This window comes from Trichomycterus rosablanca, chromosome 16 (genome assembly GCF_030014385.1).
Source record: "Trichomycterus rosablanca isolate fTriRos1 chromosome 16, fTriRos1.hap1, whole genome shotgun sequence".
NCBI classification, from domain to species: domain Eukaryota; kingdom Metazoa; phylum Chordata; class Actinopteri; order Siluriformes; family Trichomycteridae; genus Trichomycterus; species Trichomycterus rosablanca.
In genome coordinates this window covers 25394129-25416871 of record NC_086003.1, presented here as the reverse complement: position 1 = coordinate 25416871, position 22743 = coordinate 25394129, and positions in this window count along the sequence as shown.

Here is a 22743-nt window from a genome sequence, read left to right as displayed (position 1 = left end):
CTGGCAACATAAGTGAGTACACCCCACAGTGAACATGTCCAAATTGTGCCCAAATGTGTCGTTGTCCCTCCCTGGTGTCATGTGTCTAGGTCTTAGGTGTAAATGGGGAGCAGGGCTGTTAAATTTGGTGTTTTGGGTACAATTCTCTCATACTGCCCACTGAATATTCAACATGGCACCTCATGGCAAAGAACTCTCTGAGGATGTGAGAAATAGAATTGTTGCTTTCCACAAAGATGGCCTGGGCTATAAGAAGATTGCTAACACCCTGAAACTGAGCTACAGCATGGTGGCCAAGGTCATACAGCGGGTTTCCAGGACAGGTTCCACTCGGAACAGGCTTCGCCAGGGTCGACCAAAGAAGTTGAGTCCACGTGTTCGGTGTCATATCCAGAGGTTGGCTTTAAAAAATAGACACATGAGTGCTGCCAGCATTGCTGCAGAGGTTGAAGACGTGGGAGGTCAGCCTGTCAGTGCTCAGACCATACGCCGCACACTGCATCAACTCGGTCTGCATGGTCGTCATCCCAGAAGGAAGCTGACGCACAAGAAAGCCCGCAAACAGTTTGCTGAAGACAAGCAGTCCAAGAACATGGATTACTGGAATGCCCTGTGGTCTGACGAGACCAAGATAAACTTGTTTGGCTCAGATGGTGTCCAGCATGTGTGGCGGCGCCCTGGTGAGAAGTACCAAGACAACTGTATCTTGCCTACAGTCAAGCATGGTGGTGGTAGCGTCATGGTCTTGGGCTGCATGAGTGTTGCTGGCACTGGGGAGCTGCAGTTCATTGAGGGAAACATGAATTCCAACATGTACTGTGACATTCTGAAACAGAGCATGATCCCCTCCCTTCGAAAACTGGGCCTCATGGCAGTTTTCCAACAGGATAACGACCCCAAACACAACCTCCAAGATGACAACTGCCTTGCTGAGGAAGCTGAAGGTAAAGGTGATGGACTAAACCCAATTGAGCACCTGTGGCGCATCCTCAAGTGGAAGGTGGAGGAGTTCAAGGTGTCTAACATCCACCAGCTCCGTGATGTCATCATGGAGGAGTGGAAGAGGATTCCAGTAGCAACCTGTGCAGCTCTGGTGAATTCCATGCCCAGGAGGGTTAAGGCAGTGCTGGATAATAATGGTGGTCACACAAAATATTGACACATTTGGGCACAGTTTGGACATGTTCACTGTGGGGTGTACTCACTTATGTTGCCAGCTATTTAGACATTAATGGCTGTGTGTTGAGTTATTTTCAGAAGACAGTAAATCTACACTGCTATACAAGTTGTACACTGACTACTCTAAGTTATATCCAAGTTTCATGTCTATAGTGTCGTCCCATGAAAAGATATAATGAAATATTTGCAGAAATGTAAGGGGTGTACTCACTTTTGTGATACACTGTATATATATATATATATACTGTATATACCCTGTGAGTAAAAAAAATAGGAAATCTGTACTTTTGCCCATAACCTTTGTCAAATGTTGATCAATTTCCAAAATCCTTTATTTTTGAAGCACTGGATCACAATAAATAATTTGTTTGTGTTTCCCTAGAAAGTTGGCATATAGATCAATGGGATTGAGCTGAATTTTGGTTGGCCGCTTTGCTTATGCAGAAATTCCTCATTTTTTCTCTGAAAAATTAAAAGTATTCTCATACAGTTTATAACATTTGATCAGTTGCAAGTTCTTCATTAAAATAAATATAAGAACTCTTATTCACAAATGACAGATGACTTCCAATTATTTATGTTCTAATCAAAGAAAAAAATGGTTGCAGGAATCGTTGCATTTTTAAGACTGCCATGATGTACACATCGCACACAGGTGTAAACTCTTGACCTTAACTGTATGTATACATTTCATTGGAAATGTGTTTTAGAAAAATAATACAATATATCAGCATTAAGCCAAAGCTTGGAGTTAATTCGGGGGCTATGAAGAGTATTTACTGTATTTGTGGAAGATGAGGTACAGGGCTGTAATAGCTCTCACACTTTGTGCTCGCAGTAATTATCAGGTCTGTTGGAGGGTTGCACTCTCACGCTGCTCACTTCTTCATTTTCATGTTGTTAAGGAGAGGTGTTGTTGTGGGAATAGAAAGAATAAGAAGTAACACTGTGTCCCAGAGCAAAGCATCTAAACTCCTGACTCTTTCCTCAGCCCTGGCGTGTACGCTCTTAGATCAGCATGAACATATTCGAACCACTTTCTCTACCTCGTCAACAGATTCCATGTTGAGAAGGGCACTATCAGTGGTTGCCAGGTTGGAAGAGAAAAATATAAACATGGCAAATGTGTCAAATACTTTTTTCCCTTTCTTTTGGTTAGTAGAGCTACTTTGAAGCTTTATGTTCTCTTAAAATATCTAAGTGTTAGAATTGAGTACGTTTGTGTAATATAATACATATAATCCCATTTTCAGAAAAGTTAGGACATTTTGTACAAAGATTTGCATGTTCTTTCTGTGTCCACGTGGGTTTACTGCTGGTGCTTTGGTTTTCTCTCACGTCCATAGACATGCAGTCAGGCCAACTGGAGCTAGTATACACCAATCAGCCATAACATTAAAACCACCTCCTGGTTTCTACACACACTGTCCATTTTATCAGCTCCACTTACCATATAGAAGCACTCTGTAGTTCTACAATTACTGACTGTAGTCCATCTGTTTCTCTACATACTTTTTTACCCTGCTTTCACCCTTTTCTTCAATGGTCAGGACCCCCACAGGACCACCACAGAGCAGGTATTATCTGGCTGGTGGATCATTCTCAGCACTGCAGTGACTGGTGGTGGTGTGTTAGCGTGTGTTGTGCTGGTATGAGTGGATCAGACACAGCAGCGCTGCTGGAGTTTTTAAATACTGTGTCCACTCACTGTCCACTCTATTAGACACCTAGTTGGTCCACCTTGTAGATGTAAAGTCAGAGACGATCGCTCATCTATTGCTGCTGTTTGAGTTGGTCATCTTCTAGACCTTCATCAGTGGTCACGGGGCGCTGTTGGGTAGATGTTTTTTGGTTGGTGGACTATTCTCAGTCCAGCTGTCAGGGGTGTTTCTTGCCTCTTGCCCAATGAATCAGACCCACTGCTACACTGACCAGGATAAAGTAGTGGTAAAACAGACAGTGAATGAATGAATGGTTTATTTGAGTCCTCTGTTTTAAGCACTTTACTGTAGCAGCAGCTCTCAGTTTCACAGAAGTGTGAACGTGTAATAACAAAGCCTGATTTCCATTCAGACAGCTGATGGTATGAAATCTGCCAGACTTGACGTGTCACTCCAGCCTTTATTGCCTAATATAAATTCAAGCCAGTGCACTCCTTTCCCTATATTTGTCTTCAACTGGATGTATAGAGAAGATCCATCTGTCAAGCTGATCTAATAATGTCTTGTTAGCCTGACGAACATGCAAAACACCGTTATCTCAGTATATTCTTCATATAGCCATTTGAAACTGGAATCATGTAAGATTATGGCAGGCAACTAAAATAATAAGAAAAGACAGTATTCATGTCTGACTGTTAAACATACATGAATTAGGAGGTTCAGGACTTCAATACAAATAACAAAGATCTAGTTGGCAGTATGTCTATTATTTCTTGTATTTATTCATAGTTAGGGAAATGGAGGATTTCTAAAGAGACCAGGAAATTGGATTGGCTATTTTTTCCAGTCCTTTCTTGCATTAAATATGAATCAAGGAAGCATGTAATGGGGCTGAGTCCAAAGTGGATGGTGTAAGAGTTGATTGATGACTGACTGTTCTGGATGATCAGATCACATTTATTTGATAAAATCTCTAATCAATCTGTCTGCCATTTGAGAAGACCCAGCTCCCTCAAGATGACAGATACTGAGCTCCAGTATGGTGCTTTTTGGAGATTTTGAACGTTTCAAAACATTTCATCAAATGTTCAACATCAGTGATGTACTGATACATTCATTAATTCAATCATTCTTTTATACATTGTCTGTTTTTACCACCGTTTTATCCTATTCATGGTCACGGTGGGTCCAATTCACTGGGCAAAAGGTAGGAAACACCCCGGACAGGTCGCCAGTCCATCACAGGGCAAACAGACACAAGGAACTTGTAAAACTCCATATAGACAGTGACCAAAGGTGAGTGTCAAACCTGGGTTCCGAGGACACAAGTGCTATGCCACCATACCAGATACGTACAAGTGACATTTGTATTTAATTTGTTGTTTGTGTTTGGTAATGTAAGTGTAACTAAATTACATCTATGTTGTGTTTTATAGTGTGCAAGGGCGGCACGGTGGCTCAGTGGGTAGCACTGTCTCCTAACAGCAAGAAGGTTCAATCCCCAGGGGGAGCGACCTGGGTTCTTTCTGTGTGGAGTTTGCATGTTCTCCCTGTGTCTGCGTGGGTTTTTTCCGGGAGCTCCAGTTTCCTCCCACAGTACAAAGGCATGCAAGTGAGGTGAATTGGAGATACAAAATTGTCCATGACTGTGTTTGATATTAAAACTTGTGAACTGATAAATCTTGTGTAACGAATAACTACCTCTTCTGTCATGAATGTAACCAAAGTGTGTAAAACATGACATTAAAATCCTAATGAATAATAATAATATAGTGGGCAATATATGCAAAATAACCTCCAGCAATTTGCCAGCTCAACAATGAACATTTATTTTATGTATTTTATTTATATCACATTTAGTTTTTAGTGCAGGATCTCTCATATTTCAGCGGTACCTGCTCTTGGTGTGGCTTTAGGCAAAGAATATTTTATTTTTTATATTTTAATTTTAATATTTTATATTTTAATTTAATAATTTTACAACTTTAAATATTGCAACAACAAAAACAAAATACCTGATTAGAGGGGTACAGAAAATACACATAGCTTTCTGTGTACAGTCCTTCAAATAGCTGCTCCTACTGAACACCATGAACCCACTTTTCTCAGTGCATATACTGTAGGTGCAATAGTTTTACATTTTATTACATTTTTATCAACTGCTTTATACTGGTTAGGGTCGTGGCAGGACCGGTTCTACTGGGAAACAGTGTGTGCAAGGCAGCATCAGACATAGCCAATCATGTTTTTGTAGACACGCCACCAGCCGACAGCACCAATGCAATAAGAATTTGAATAAGGGCCCACAATTTGCACTGCAGTGCCAGGACTAGGTCATGAAGTCCAAGGAGCTGTTTGTCGATCTCTGCAATCAAATTGTGGCAAATCATAGATCAGTGGCTCTGAGTGTTCCCAGGCCACAGTGGTTTCAAAAACCTTGAAATGGAAGAAGCTAGGCACAACGCTGAACATTTGTAGAGTTGGGTATCCAGGCAAAATCAGACATCAAGGCCAGAAAGGCCGTGGTCAGGGAGGTAAGAATCCAACAAACACTCAGAGTACCAAAAGTCCTGTGCAAAGACAGGACAACCATCTCTATCTGCAACACTCAAGTAAGTGTCAGAACGTAAGCCACTGTTGAGTCTGGAGTTTGCTAAATGGCAGGAAAAGGACTTCCATGCAGACTCAGACTGGGAAGACAGTTTACTTTTCAACAAGACAATGACCAGAAGCATACAGCCAAGACAAGGGCAAAGCTATGAATTTTCCTGACCCAGCCAAAGCCCAAACCCTGCTAAATATTTGTGAAGAGCCCTGAAGATGGCATTCCACAGATGCCTGCCTTCTACTGTAAAGGAACTAAAGATGATCTGCCATAAAGAATGGGATACTGCCCAAATCTAGGTGTGCAAATCATGTAAAGACGTGTCCAAGAAAACTTGCAGTTGTAATTGCTACCAAAGGGGCTTCTACCCAGTATTGAATGAAGGTTCTAAATACCTAAATATTACAGTTTTTGACCTTTTGAACTACTTCATTATCACAGGTGATGACTTATGGTGTAGATTGATGGTTAAAAATAGCAATTAAATGCAACTAAAAATTAAATCCACAACTCAATGATGTGTGCATAAAGTTAAGGGGTCTGAAAATAAATGGCAGATTAGACAAATTAAATGCTCCAAAACATTAGAGATAATACAGGGTGATGGCACAAATGTAGCCTTGGTACCTAGATACCAGGGCTTATATAGTAATAGTAACAAGGGCAGCAATAACAATGGAAAAGCATATATTTTACACTTTCTGTAAGGCAGGAAAACAGTAAGAACAGAGAAGCAGAGAGGTTGGTGGTCGGACATTAGTGAGATCTGCAATGTACAGTGGAACAGTGGGCACATGGAGGCAAACAGTGAGGATTAGCTTAAGGAAGCCAGGCAGCAACAGATCAAATAAGACATCTGAAGGACTAAGGCCAACAACCTCTGATTTCTGCCTCTGAGTCTGTGTGATGAGCTGCCAAATCAAAGCAAACCATCTGATGTGCCAGCTTAGATAGCTACCAGACCGCAGCCTAATTTGGAAGTCTGAGAATGTTCAGAAAAGCCTATGGAGGCCGTCACGCAAAGAATACATCGAAAGCCTTTGGTTGCGATTTGACACAAATTGTACTCTGCTGCCTCGAGATTGCTAGAGACGGGACATAAATTCTGATGGCATGAGAAAAGTAAAGGTGCTGAGGGCACTGCAATCTCCGCTTCTTTAGGGCTCTGAAATTGCAAATGCAACTGCCAGATAATAATTACTGGTCATTTGTGGTTGATGCGGTCACACAATGTTAAAGGTACCGTATTATCAGAGGCCTCTAGTTTGCAGCCTACATAGATTGAATTTTGTGAAGTTGTGAAAGGGTTTTTTTCTAGACCTTAATGAATCAAACCTAAGAAACATTGTTCATGATTGCTTTTATACGGCAAGATTCGTTTTTTAATTGTTGCACCTTGGCAGTATTTTCTTGTATTAGAGACAGGTCAGCGGTTAAAACATAAATTATGCATGAGGATGTTCCTGCCTTGCACCCAATGTTTCTCGGTGGGAGAAAGCAGTTATTGGAGATAAATGAATGAACTATGACTGTAATGTTTATTTATTGTATATTTACTAATACACTGATCAGCCATAACATTAAAACCACCTCCTTGTGTCTACACTCACTGTCCATTTTATCAGCTCCACTTACAATATAGAAGCACTTTGTAGTTCTACAATTACTGACTGTAGTCCATCTATTTCCCAGTTTTATGCTGTTCTTCAATGGTCAGGACCTCCACAGGACCACCACAGAGCAAGTATTATTTAGGTGGTGGATGATTCTCAGCACTTCAGTGACACTGACATGGTGGTGGTGTGTTAGTGTGTGTTGTGCTGGTATGAGTAGATCAGACACAGCAGTGCTGCTGGAGTTTTTAAATACCGTGTCCACTCACTGTCCACTCTATTAGACACTCCTACCTAGTTGGTCCACCTTGTAGATGTAAAGTCAGAGACGATCGCTCATCTATTGCTGCTGTTTGAGTTGGTCATCTTCTAGACCTTCATCAGTGGTCACAGGACGCTGCCCACGGGGCGCTGTTGGCTGAATATATTTTTGGTTGGTGGACTATTCTCAGTTTAGCAGTGACAGTGAGGTGTTTAAAAACTCCAGCAGCGCTGCTGTGTCTTATCCACTCATACCAGCACAACACACACTAACAGACCACCACCATGTCAGTGTCACTGCAGTGCTGAGAATGATCCACCACCTAAATAATACCTGCTCTGTGGTGGTCCTGTGGGGGTCCTGACCATTGAAGAACAGCATGAAAGGTGGCTAACAAAGCATGCAGAGAAACAGATGGACTACAGTCAGTAATTGTAGAACTACAGAGTGCTTCTATATGGTAAGTGGAGCTGATAAAATGGACAGTGAGTGTAGAAACAAGGAGGTGGTTTTAACGTTATGGCTGATCGATGTATATCAGGTGTTAAAATCGTAGCGAAACATAGAATACAAGTGCTGTAGATCGTTTTCCATTTTAAAAAGACACTTTTTGAAAATGCTAGAATACTAGATTAATACCTCTGATATGAGTTTGCGTATCTGATATCTACAGAGGTAATAAATATGAGATACCATTGCTATTAAAAGCAGCCTGTGATTTCCAGCTTATATAAAGTTTAGAAGTCTGCCAAATAAAATGTATCATTACATTACATCATCACTTCTTCTGCCACACATGTCTTGCAAATGCTGTATTATAGGTGATAAACTGTGTTTTCAACACCGCGGGTTCTATGTGCAGAGCAGATAAAGCCTTCAAGCAGAGACGATCATTAGAAGCAGGAATCAAAATGTCAGCCATTAGAACAAGGCTGTGTATATTCAAACTGTATTGAAGTGTTGGCCGGTGATTCGTCAGCCCCCAATTAAATGCTATTCAATGAAATTCTTTACACCTGATTGTGACATTTGAATTAAAGAGACATAATGTAACATTTGCGTCATGATTATTTCCTGTTTTAACATTTGGATAGGCATGAGGACATTCTTCAGTATTATGAATAATATCTGAAAAATCTATGCTGTGCATAGGTCACTGAGTCAGTTAAAGCAGCTCGAGCTGACATTTAGTTGCACTGATAAATACCATGACATTTTACAAGACAGCCTTCCTTTAAAAGAAGACCCCCAACGAGGAAGTGTATCAATTTAGACATCATCACATACTCAGCATGGGGCTGACTCAAATATGTTTATCTGACTTACTGTATCCTGTTATTTACCCGTTCGGCTGTGTGTTCCTACCAATTACAGACAGATCAGCCGACATACACTGACTTGAAAGAAAGATTTTACCTTTATCATCCTTTCTTTGATCAAGCAATGGCATTGAGCTTTTATCCAGTTTGTATTATCAAACATTTCTTGCTAACCTCAAAAGAAGTATTTGCCCCATTCCCCAGTTACTTCTATTTGTGTATATTTGTCACACTTGTATGTTTCAAATCAAACTAACAAACTAATTTGGTGGCACGGTGGCTCAGTGGGTAGCACTGTCGCCTCACAGGAAGAAGGTCCTGGGTTCGATTCCCAGGTGGGGCAGTCCAGGTCCTTTCTGTGTGGAGTTTGCATGTTCTCCCAGTGTCTGCATGGGTTTCCTCTGGGAGCTCTGGTTTCCTCCCACAGTACAAAGACGTGCAAGTGAGGTGAATTGAAGATACAAAATTGTCCATGACTGTGTTTGAAACTAAACTTGTGAACTGATGAACCTTGTGTAACCAGTAACTACCGTTTCTGTCATGAATGTAACCAAAGTGTAAAACATGTTAAAATCCTAATAAACAAACCAATTTAATATTAGACTTTTAATGATCATTTTAATTATTGAAGGAAAAAGGATGTTCAACCCTATCTGGTCCTATGTTAAAAAATAGCTACTAAATCAGCCAGGTTACCAAACTGAATTGACAACTGAGCTTAATTTTACTAGCCACACTCAGATATGATTACTGCAAGACCTGTTAAATCTAAACACACTTAAATATAACCTGTCTGTCAATGTGAAGTAGACTAGAAGGTTATAAAAAGCAGCACATAATGCCATGTTGTCATGGCTGGATTACTGAACGGGCCAGTGGGGGCCAGCGCCCAGGGGCCCTTGAGGTCAGGGGGCCCCGGCCCAAAACATTTTGCGATGCCTATCAACATTTATGATCCAATATATTTTTATTTCCGAGGGCCCTCCATTTTAAGGATCCTCTGACTATTAGGGACTTTGACCCCAGGGCCTCTTGGGGGCCCTAGCCATGCTTTTGGGGCCCCTAGCCATGCTTTTGGGCCCTAGCCATGCTTTTGGGGCCCCTAGCCATGCTTTTGGGCCCTAGCCATGCTTTTGGGGGCCCTAGCCATGCTTTTGGGCCCCTTATGAAAATGGATGAGGCATTGTGGCACTGCTCTGACTTCGACTTCTGGCTATTAGGGGTCCTAGGAAAGAGGGGGGCATATTTTTAGAGGGCCCTGGTTATGAGAGCCCCTACCAGGGGGCCCTAGAGAAGAGCAGGGCATACCATTAGAGGGCCCTTGATCACGAGGGCCCCTGCTATGGGGCCCTTGACTTCCATAGAAGTCGTTTACCATGGCTCCTTGACTTTCTAGGGACCTACAAATTGCCAGGCAAGCTACCATATTTCATAACAGACGTTTTGATGCAAATATGCGATTCAGGCCCTTACTTAATGTTTCTGAATTTGTATTGTTTCAAAATTATTATGTTCAATTTCTCTTAAGCGCAGAGACACAAATTAATTTAGCAATTTTGCAATTATTTAAATTTAAGACAAGCAATTTCAAGCAGTTTTAATGCATACACACACTTAACTGAGCTATTTGATGTTCTTTTCATGCCTGACAATATGTCCAACAGTGAGCTCACTTTAAAGGCTAACTCACTCGCTGCAGCATATCCTTCAGATCTGAACATGAGCCTGGCAGATGAATTGATACAATACAAATCATTCATAACAGAAAAAGAGGCCCAGACTATCCTTAATCCGTCCTTGCATGTTCTAAACATATTGAAATACAGATGCAGAACAAAGTTAATTAAATCTACTAGCCTACTAATCTACTAGCACAGTGAGAGCCATTATCCACAAATGCAAAAAAAACTGGGCAAACTGGTGAACCTTCAGGGGGTGGCCAGTCTACCAAAATTTCATCATACCAATAACATCAACATCTCATCCACAAGGTCACAAAAGAACCCAGATAAACATCTAAAGAACTGCAGGTTTTACTTGCCTCACTTAAGGCCAATGTACATAATTCCACAATAAGAAAGCTACTGGGCAAAAAACATCTAGATTTTTTGAAATGATAGTCTGTGGACTGATGAGTCAAAGATAGAACTTTTTGGAGAGCTGCGTACTGTAACATCTGGCGTAAAGTTAACACCGCATTCCACCTTAAGAACATCATCCCAACAGGTAGTGTGATGGTCTGGATCTGCTTGTCTTCCACAACACCTGGATTTGTCATAATTAATGGAAGCATAAATTATCAGAAAATCCTGACGGAGAATGTCCACCCATCAGTTAGTGACCTCAAATCCACCTCTGAAAGGCTAAAAAAAATATATATAAATTAAGCGGCTGAGTCAATGTCCTGATTTGAATCCCATTGAGATGCTGTGGCAAGACCTTAAAAGGGCAGTTCATGCTCAAATCCCTCCAATGTGGTCAAATAAAAGACGGCTTCTTCCACAGCGATGTATAAGACTCATCACAAGTTATCTCAAATGTTTGATTGCATGTTGTTATTGCCGAGGATGGCACAACCAGTTAAGGTTTGGGTGTGGGGAGAGGGGGGTCTCACATTGGGTATGGGGGATATAGCCCCCATACCCAAGGTAAATTAAGTAATTTCATGTAAATAAAGTAATGTCAATAAGTAATATCAATAAGCACATCAAACCACATCAGAGTTTATATCAGTCAATACTGTTATACTTTAGGTCTTAAAACATTCCAGGTGTCAGTGCACTATAACTCAATACAGAAGAGTGTATTCATTTTGGTTGTGATTTCACATACATAAGAAAGTTATATTACTACACCCACCGTATTTCACAGATTAAATAATATGTTTTGGATCATAACCAGGGATTTTTTTTGTATTTTTTGTATTGATTCACATTCGTCTCATCTGCCATATGGCTCTGAGCCAGAACAGATTCTTCATGCTATTTTTAGAGCCTTAAGATCAGCAACAGCACGAATCTTAAATCAACTTGTAGCTCAACAGTCTGCTCACCTGATGTAGGGTAGCTTTATATACAATTTGTTTTTCTCTGACACATCTGTGCCTTGTTCTGGTTGCATGCTCACTACTGGTAAACTGGATGAGAAAAGATAATTAATAATGAATGTATTGATGTCCATGTTACAACAAAGCTTCTACTGTATATTTTAGTACAAAGATACTATTAGCATGGTCTACAAACATCTTTATATGCTGTTTAACAATAAATATGTAACTAAATATGCAATTTTAGCCAGCTAGCTAGCTGCTAAAATCCATATTGACTTGCATTTGTCATAGGTAGACAAAAATTGGGATTTCAATATTTTACAGGTTCTTTAACATTCTACTGAAAAATGAAGAATGGTTGACCTCATTCATCTAAAATGCTTTATACAAATAATGTAATGTGTCTGTGGAAACTTGTGCCCAGAGTCAGTTTACATAGTTAAAACCCTGATTTCTTTAATAGTAGCCAAACGTCAAAATATACTATAGTTTATATACACCGATCAACCATAACAATAAAAACCACCTCCTTGTTTCTACACTCACTGTCCATGTTATCAGCTCCACTTACCATATAGAAGCACGTTGTAGCTCTACAATTACTGACTGTAGTCCATCTATTTCTCTACATACCTTTTTAGCCTGCTTTCACCCTGTGCTTCAATGGTCAGGACCACTACAGAGCAGGTATTATTTGGGTGGTGGATCATTCTCAGCACTGCAGTGACACTGACATGGTGGTGGTGTGTTAGTGTGTGTTGTGCTGCTATAAATGGATCAGACACAGCACAGGGTGTCCGCGGATCCTAAAAAAGTCTTAAAAAGTCTTAAATTCGTTGATCTTAAAAAAAGGCCTTAATTTGTCTTAAAAAGTCTTAAATTCATCTGCCACTGGTCTTAAAAATGCCACAGAGTGTAAATATAATTTTGGTTTTATTTTCGCGGATTGTATCTCGTAATTTCCAGATTTTGTATGCAAATTGTTTAACTGGCGGACTGAACTAAGCGGAACCAACGGCAGTCTTAATGGTTCCGAGAGGCGCCAAATTGAGGTAACCTTACACTCATTTACATTTTCAGCATTTAGCAGACGCTTTTATCCAAAGCGACTTACACAATGAGCAATTGAGGGTTAAGGGCCTTGCTCAGGGACCCAACAGTGGCAACTTGGTGGTGGTGGGGCTTGAACCGGCAACCTTCTGTTTACTAGTCCAGTACCTTAACCACTGAGCTATCACTGGCACTCATTACTTGGTAAACGCCACTGCTGGCATGGGGAAGTGTAAATTTAATTACAGGGTTCGTACTGGTGCTTGAAATCCTTGAAAATGCTTGAATTTTAATGTCGTATTTTCCAGGTTTGAAAAGTGCTGGAATTTTGGGTAAAGTGCTTGAAAATGCTTGAAATCGTAACAGTATTTCTTTCACTACAAATAGCTATCTGACTGAATAGTTTGCTTATTAGAGAAATAAAAAAGTCGCAGAGCCTAAAAGGAAAACTGCTCCGCCTGCGCCTTGCTTGCGCCTGTGTGTAAGAGTGATGCGAATTCCGGCTCTTTTTGGTGAGCTATTTGGCTCAGCCATGGGCTCAGCTCACCGAGAAGAGCCGGCTCTTTCTGCTCCAAAACGGCTCTTCAATTTTACCACTTCTGCCTGTGGAGTGCCTGCCCGTGCCGCGGAGAAGATCACCCTAACATTCTGCCTTGTTTTAAGTTACAAAAGGAAATAAAGAAAGTAACGGCTCTTGGACGGGAGTCGGCTCCCATTGTTCACGTAAAAAATAGTTGGCTCAAAGAGCTCGTTCGCGACCGACAGCTAGTGTGTGACTGCGATCTGCCAGTCTGTTTTCATGTGTGACCCGTCCGAAGAGACAGTGGGTGACTTAGTGATGGGTCGTTCGTGAACGATCTGATTCTATTGAACGGCTCTTTAAAATGAACGAAAGGAACCGAGTCGCGCCTCTGGGAGCCGCTATGTGTATTTTTTATTTTTGCGCAGTTCTTATCGACTGTAATCCACCCATTCAGCTTCACATCAGTAGAGGGAATTAATCAGTCATAATGAGAGTCATAATTAAGAGCGAGTGAGAGACACACACACACACACACACACACACACAGAGCCGTAACGGAGCTACAGCTAGAACATGCAGAAAATAAGCAGTGCTCTTAGTATAATGACAAATAATTAAGAAATAAACCTGTTTAATTATGCTAACATGTAACAGGACAGATTATTCCCGAGCTGAGAAATCGAGTGAAGTCAGAGAATGTGTTTTTTTGAATGCAAACTTGCCCTAAATGCTGCAATTTAATTATTTTTGTGTTTCTAATTGGGGTTTTTTTAAGCTTGAAATGTAAGCCCAGTTTGGCTACAAGTTATACAGCAGAGCGTTTGAGACTTTTATGCAGTCGCCTCAGCACTTGGCGACCCTGCTCTGTAACTTTACGTGGTCTACCACTTCGGGGCCCGAGTTGCTGACGTTCCCAATCCCACTTTGTTATACCACTGACAGTTGACTGTGGAATGTTTAGTAGTGAGGAAATTTCATGACTGGACTTGTTGCACAGGTGGCATCCTATCACGGTACCATGCTGGAATTCACTGAGCTCCTGAGAGCGACCCATTCTTTCACAAATGTTTGTAAAAGCAGTCTGCATGCCGAGGTGCTTGGTTTTATACACCTGTGGCCATGAAAGTGATTGGAACACCTGAATTCAATGATTTGGATGGGTGAGTGAATACTTTTGGCAATATAGTGTATGTATTTGAAAAATTTGAGAAAATTGAGACCCCGTTTTCAGTGTACAGACGGTTCTGGTTTATACAAAATATAAGTATAAATGGTTTTGGTTTATACAAAACTGTTCATTTAAGTTTAAATCATTAAATATTGGTTAAACAGAAAATACAGCACTCGCATGCTTACAATAAAGTCTGTAAACATAATGTTGATGTGTGCTTTTTGCTGCTTTGTTACTGCGACAGTGGTCTTAATTTTTGTCTCAGAGTGGTATTAAAAAGTCTTAAAAAGTCTTAAATTTATTCCCAATACCTGCAGATACCCTGCAGCAGCGCTGCTGGAGTTTTTAAATACCGTGTCCACTCACTGTCCACTCTATTCGACACTCCTACCTAGTTGGTCCACCTTGTAGATGTAAAGTCAGAGACGATCGCTCATTTATTGCTGCTGTTTGAGTTGGTCATCTTTGAGATCTTTATCAGTGGTCACAGGATGCTGCCCACGGGGCGCTGTTGGCGAAATATTTTTGGTTGGTGGACTATTCTTATTCCAGCAGTGACAGTGAGGTGTTTAAAAACTCCAGCAGCACTGCTGTGTCTTATGAGATATTATTACACATCAAATAATACCACGTTTATTTTGTATTATTTAAAGCTTTAGATTTTAAATGCCTGTTGATATCATAATCCACAGCCGGGAGTTCAGTACAGCATTAATGATCCTGCCCTCAGATTAGGAAGTAAGCTCTTGGATACATAATGTAGAAGGAAAGTTAGTGACCTCCCTTCGACAACTTTATTTGTTCAGTTATGTTGTAAATGATAATGATGAGACAGAAGCATAAAAAGCTTTCTGTCAACCTCAATTAAAGTTCAGCAAAGGAGTGCACGATCAAAACAACAGAACTAAAGGTACCTGAATACAGACTGAAATGGGCGCATATGGTGGTAAGAACTGGGATTATATGATGCCCAATACTGCAGGTGCCATCCACCAGTCAGTGACCTCCTGTTTCTATTCATTTAAAATGCTTCATCATCTACTTGACTTCTGATCATAAATGGATTCCCCTGAACCAGATGGAATAGACTGGCTTTGAAGATCTGTGGTGTAATTAAAGATGTGATTGAGTAATTGTTTTAGAAAAATGAATGAGTTTGCTGTTTTGCTTTGAAGCTCCTCAAAAAGTTTTGTTTTTGCTCACAGAGAATTGGCTTTTTTCCTCCATAATAATTTATGTAAAAGAGATCCATTAGCAGTCTTAAGAGGCCTGTTCTTTTAGCACAAGGCTGTCAGATGTTATGTGGGTTGTGAGACCAAAATGATACAAAAGAATAAGTAATTAAGACATTGTGTTTTGTAAATTTCAACCTTGATACAAATGAAAGCTTATTTCTACTTTCACAGGCAGCTTGCCGGTACAAATACAACATTCTAGGGTTCTGTGTCATCGGTAATCTATCTCTACTCTAACTTAAAAACAATGCTATGTCCGTGATGTCATTAGTTTCGGGAGACATGAGCTCTCTGGTGCCAAAAGAGATTGTTGAAATGGATTTTTGCTTTGTCCATTGAACCCAAATGGGCCCACTGAATATCGGCTCATGGTGTCCAGGATGGGCAGGGCAATTAATTGGAAGGATCATCATTAACCCTAAGGTGGGCTAATAATAGGGTCTTGCTATTCACAATATATCACAGTCTGAAAACAAATTGCGTATTCTTTTACTGCTCAACTTTGTCATTAACGTTCAGATTTCTGAAACAGTGTGTATGTAAGGAGACTGATGTTATCATGAAGAGCCTTGGTCTGCTCTGTAATCAAAAGATAACGGCCATTAGCACAGTGACAGTTATGTTTAGTACAGCACGCTATGTTACTGATTTAAATAAAAGGTGCAGATAATTTCAGGTAGACAAGAACTTAATGATTAATTTCATCCTTGCTTTTCTCATGAACATTATGTTCATGAGACAATATGCCATCATCGTTCACGAAGCATTTACCACCACCACCACCATCACCCCCCAGAACATGATGGAGTATTTCCATTCCAGTAAGTGAACTTTTAAATGATGTGTTCTTTTACCTCCGCGAGCTGCCAGGATACAAATGAGTCACAAAGCATCCCACGCAATCATGCACATCCACCGTATAATAAACCCATTTCACCCAGCGTGAAATAAAAGACCATTTTCAAGTTCAGTGATTGGGTTCATAAATGCGCTTTCTCATAAACACACACAGACACACACACACACACACACAGAATGTAAAGCTGAGTCAAGTTGAAATACTCCCCACATTACCATGCAAGCAACAAATCAATAATTATGTTAATGCATAAATTAAACAGCAAATTGTATAATTGCCCCATCACACATTGTTATCACTACAGTAGTTCACATGCATATTCAAGTTCATTTACAAGAAAATAAGAAGAATTTTCGGCAACACATCCCTCCCCTCCATCAGTGGAATAAGTCAGTAGGGAATTAAATAGTAAACAGTGCACACACATGTGCAGGAGTGAAAGTGTGTCAAGTTAAAATCATAAGGAATGAAAACATTGGTTAGAAAAGAAGCACAGTGAGCCACTGCACATACTGAAACTCAGCTCATAAACTACCAGCTCATAAACATAAAAAAGGAAAGAAAAGCAAAAACTGCTTAATAATTCAGAAAGTTTATAAAATTAGCTTATAAAAAAGCAAAAATGTGCTTTTGAAAATGTCTGGCAAAACATATCTTAGTACAGTAGCAAAGTATTACATGTTTCTTACTATACTATACTGTACTACCCTGATAACTACTGATATATTGAATATTAATTTAATCAGTTGTTAAAGCATTAGCTTGTTAGTGTTGTACCTTCATTAGCTTTTAGAGCACAATGCACATACCTCTCAATTCTTATTCATGCATTAAAAACGTATTTTAAACAGAACATACTGTACCCCGATCCACCATAACATTATGACCACCTCCTTGTTTCTACACTCACTGTCCATTTCATCAGTTCCACTTACCATATAGAGGCACTTTGTAGTTCTACAATTACTGACTGTAGTCCATCAGTTTCTTTACATACTTTTTAGCATGCTTTCACCCTGTTCTTCAGAGTAGGTACTATTTGGGTGGTGGATCATTCTCAGCAGCATCCTTCGTCTAGCAGTGACAGTGAGGTATTTTAAAACTCTATCAGCATTACTGTGTCTGATCCACTCATACCAGCAAAACACACACTAACACACCACCACCATGTCAGTGTCACTGCAGTGCTGAGAATCATCCACCACCTAAATAATACCTGCTCTGTGGGGGTCCTGACCATTAAAGAACAGGGTGAAAGCAGGCTCAAAAAGTATGTAGAGAAACAGATGGACTACAGTCAGTAATTGTAGAACTACAAAGTGCTTCTATATGGTAAGTGGAACTGATAAAATGAACAGTGAGTGTAGAAACAAGGAGGTGATTTTAATGTTATGGCTAATCAATATAAATATATATTCATGACAAATATACATTTAGCTGAAATATAGCTCAGTAGCTGAGTGGTTAAGGTACTGGATTGGTAAATAGAAGGTTGCTGGTTCAAACCTGTAGTTGCCACTGTTGGGCCCGTGAGCAAAGCATTTAACCCTCAATTGATCAAATTATAAGTCGCTTCGTACAAAAGCATCTGCTACATGCCACAAATGGAAGTCCCGCCCTGTTACTGAATTTCCGGATGAAATGTGTTCTGTGACAACATTGCTTTGCCAACTGGTGTCTGTAGCTGGATGACATAAAACATTAATTATTAAACAGGAGTGATTTAGGCATTCATGTGGGAGGTACAGGACAGTTTTAGGCAAGCTAGTTTAAAAATGTAGCTAACCATTTACAAGTTACAAAAATGCAGGTCAGTTATAACAAAGCTATCTTTAGGATTACAACCTACCACAGAAAATTTTATCAACCCACAAAAACATTCAACTGACCTGGCTGTTATTTATCTTAATACTTTAATGTTTATGTACAAAACATACTTAAAATTACATTAAAGAGGCAATTATTACAAATCTAAATATTTCGTCATATGGATGGTAACATGGCATAAAGGAGTGAACAGGATAACATATGATCAGACATTTTTGCAACTTTATTAAATAGATTTTACAATGAAGTTGAGGCATAACTCTAAAAATATTGATAATTATAATAATAATAATATTGTTTATATAACACCTTTCACAAACCTTAAGACGCTTTACAACAGGAATACTGGAAGAGAGGAAAACAACAAATCTAAGACATGGGACATGGAGTAATGAACAGTAAACTAAATAGTAAATAGAGCACTCTAGATGACTGAATTGTTTCACATACCACTGGGATTTTCTAAATGCTTCATGCATCATCACAGATGTTTCACTGCATGTGCAGGCCTGACTAAGCTTGTATGAGATGGTGTAGATGAATTGTAAAATTTTACATTTTACATACAACAGTATGACTGGGCAGTTGTAGCTAAGTGGATAATTACTTGATTAGTTATTGGAAACCCACTGGCTCAAGCTCCACCACTTGGAGTGCTATTTGCCATTTTTGGGCCCCTAAGCACGACCCATTATGATGGATCACAAATGTATGTTGCTGACGATAAAGCATCTGCTAAATGCTATTATGTTGTGTTATTGTAAGATATTGCTAATATATACACACTTATTACAATGGTGGCTGGCTTAACTGCAGAGACACAAAGAAAGGATTAAAGCAGCATGCTTTTCTATTCATTCAAGAATTAGAAAAACTAAGAATAAACAGGAGCAGGGGCTTCTTTCTTGCATGACAGCGTCTATGCCCATGGCAATGTTAGGCTTACTTGACTGTAGATCCATGTTCCTATTTGTAGACCTGTTTTGACTGTTGTCTCTTTTTGATTGATTAGATCTAATCACATTTTTTTACCATTCTTTCCTCCAGTCTCGGCGAAACATTTATATGGACACACAAAGTCACAAGTGGACAGGAATACACCTGCACAGGGCCAGATCATCTCAGAGAACCCCACTTTGACAAATTTACACCTTGGGGCAATTTAAACTGGCAAAATCCACCTACTGGACTTGTTTGTTAGGTAGAGTGCAATATCCCTCAGACAGTAGCCAGAAGCAAGGATCAAATCCTAATCCCCAGGTCTCTGTAGACCACAGCTGACCACTGTGACACACTATGTGCTATACAAATGAAACTGTGTTGAATAACTTGAGAATGGCCTTTTGTCCTTCCTGCTAAAGTAAACCCCAATCTGTGCTGTTCACAGCTGTGCGTGTGAACAGTATGAGACCATTCAAACCCAGGTGTCAATGCTACACAATGGTAAAATGATGATGGGGTCATTTTTCGATCAATTGATGGACTTCTGCAAATTGCACCAATTGTATTGCAGCACTTAAAAGCCTGTCTGGCGGTCCTCAGGGGAGCTGTGTTGATTTAGCCCGCAGTTTCTATGTAAATGTGTGCAGCGGTGGTGCTTCAGTTTCAGCCTGTGGACTGTCGGAAGTCAGGACCTGTTGCCATAGATACAAACGAAGCGGACGGGATGTTTTCATTTGGCTTATGGTGATTGTCACAGCGGTTATCTCGCTGATTTTATTCCAACAATTAAGAGCACTGTTCATCTCATTAGGCCTTTATTTATCTGTTACAGCAAACATGCAGAATATTAAAACAGCTTTCGATTCAGAAATCATTAAAATGTTGCTAAAAGCTGTTTAAATTGGGAACAGCAGGATAAAATAGGCCTATTGAACATCGTGTTACTGAGAGGTACTTAGCAAGAGCAAATGTGTAGGGATTGAAAACTAAGGGCTAGCAAAAAGCCCCCAGGAAACAAACATGGATCTGTGTGCAGACTGAATCAAACAGATCTGTTTGACTTACAACTTAAAAAAAAAGTGATTCAACAGCTCCCTCTGCTGTATGGTGTATGGAACAACATGCGAAGTAATACCCATAAAATCATTCCGTCTATTCATTCAGTGGGCGCAGTGCAGGAAACTATGCAGCACCCACACCAACAGCTGCACCACTGTTCCATTCTGCACTCTAAAAATCTGTATTTTTAAATGATTGAAACTTTTAGGAACATGTCACAGTGGCATAGAAGCTAGTATGTGCACCAGACAGCTCCTGGAAACCTGGATTTAGTCCTCACTTCAGTATGGCAGTGGCAGCTCAGCTCAGCTCAGCTCAGCAGTAAATGTACTGGATTAGTTATAGGAAAGGAGCTTGTTCAAGCACTACCGAAGTTACCATTGAAGCAAAGCCCTCAACCTTCAATTGCTAGGAATGCATACAGCAATAAATATATATTAAAGCTGTTCAGTACGGTTTAGGTCAGGGCTCAGGCCCGATGATGCTCCTTCATACAATATTCATCAAACCATGTTTTTATTAGGGCCTTTACCAAAATTTTGCCACAAAGTTGTATGCATATAACAGTGGCGATTTCTCTAAGACTGCAAGGGAAGCTCAGCTTCCCCTAAAATGTCAAAAATTAAATGGTCAAATATGTACAGTTGTGTTAACATTTCATTGACTACAAATGCGTTAGAACACGTTCATCTTGAATTCATTCAGAATCAGCTACTTATCACAAATCGACTCGATTTTGTTAACTTAACTCATACGTTCCTGGAGCGTCAATGCATTTACCCGCAGACGCTGAGCGTCTCTTTGCTTCTATGGGGCTGCATGGGCGGGACTTCGAAACTCGCTGGTCATTGGATAAATGCCACGATTTTGTCCCGCCCCCGGACGCTGAGCGTCTCTGGGGGTGAATGGGGCTGTGGGCGGGTCTGGACGCTGAGCTTCTGCAAGATGATTGGAGGATCAGTCAAAAGGCTGAATCCCGTTTTGATTGACAGCTGTCGCTGGGAGCTTCAGTACCATCGCGGATTTTGCGAGTGAAGTCGGAAGACAAACTGCTGCAACCCATCTCAGGACATTTTCTTGAAAACTAACAAAGGGGAGAATTTATACATTTATCTATAAATAAATTGACAAATTTTATGATGTAAGCCGACAATGAGCTTCCCCTCTTTGAAAGACCAGCAGGCATATAATTTATTTTATATCTGTAAAATAGAAGGGATGTCCAAATACTTCCGGCCATATTGTGTGTATTGGCCATATAGCAAACAAATAATACTTATATCCACATCTGAATTAATAATTATCTACGTGCCACTTGTTTGACTTCAGCCTAACCAGATGCTTCCACTCACCCATCATTCTTTTTTGTGGACCACCTAAAGGGTCATTTCATTAATTCCTTCACAAAAACAGTTACAAAAAAGACACCCAATCTGCTGAATTTACAAACCCATATATGAAGAAGAATGTGACTCTGCATTACATGTATACACTGATCAGCCATAAAATTAAAACCACCTCCTTGTTTCTACACTCACTGTCCATTTTATCAGCTCCACTTACCATATAGAAGCACTTTGTAGTTCTACAATTACTGACTGTACTGTAGTCCATCTGTTTCTCTACAGGCTTTTTTAGCCTGCTTTTACCCTGTTCTTCAATGGTCAGGACCCCCACATGACCACTACAGAGCAGGTATTATTTAGGTGTTGGATCATTCTCAGCACTGCAGTGACGCTGACATGGTGGTGGTGTGTTAGTGTGTGTTGTGCTGGTTCAGACACAGCAGGTGGTAGTGTGTTAGTGTGTGTTATGCTGGAACAGACACAGCAGCGCTGCTGTGTCTTATCCATTCATACCAGCACAACACACACTAACACACCACCACCATGTCAGTGTCACTGCAGTGCTGAGAATGATCCACCACCTAAATAATACCTGCTCTGTAGTGGTCCTGACCATTGAAGAACAGGGTGAAAGCAGGTTAAAAAAGCATGCAGAAAAACAGATGAACTACAGTACAGTCAGTAATTGTAGAACTACAAAGTGCTTCTATATGGTAAGTGGAGCTGATAAAATGGACAGTGAGTGCAGAAACAAGGAGGTGGTTTTAATGTTATGGTTGATTGGTGTACATTACTGAGCCAATAAGTGTAACGAGCTAATGCAATAACAGAAGAAGACAGATTGGTGTGTACTAGATTTTTATTGGCAAATTATATAAACAACATGCACCCATTCTTAACCCCAAAGAATACACATGCTCTAAATAAAACAAGTCATTTAAGGAAGAATTGCTTCTTTAGTTACAAGGTTAAAATCAGTTTTAAGTATGTAAAGCTTATGACTATCAGCAGCATAAACTGCAGCATGAACTGCATGCAGGTAT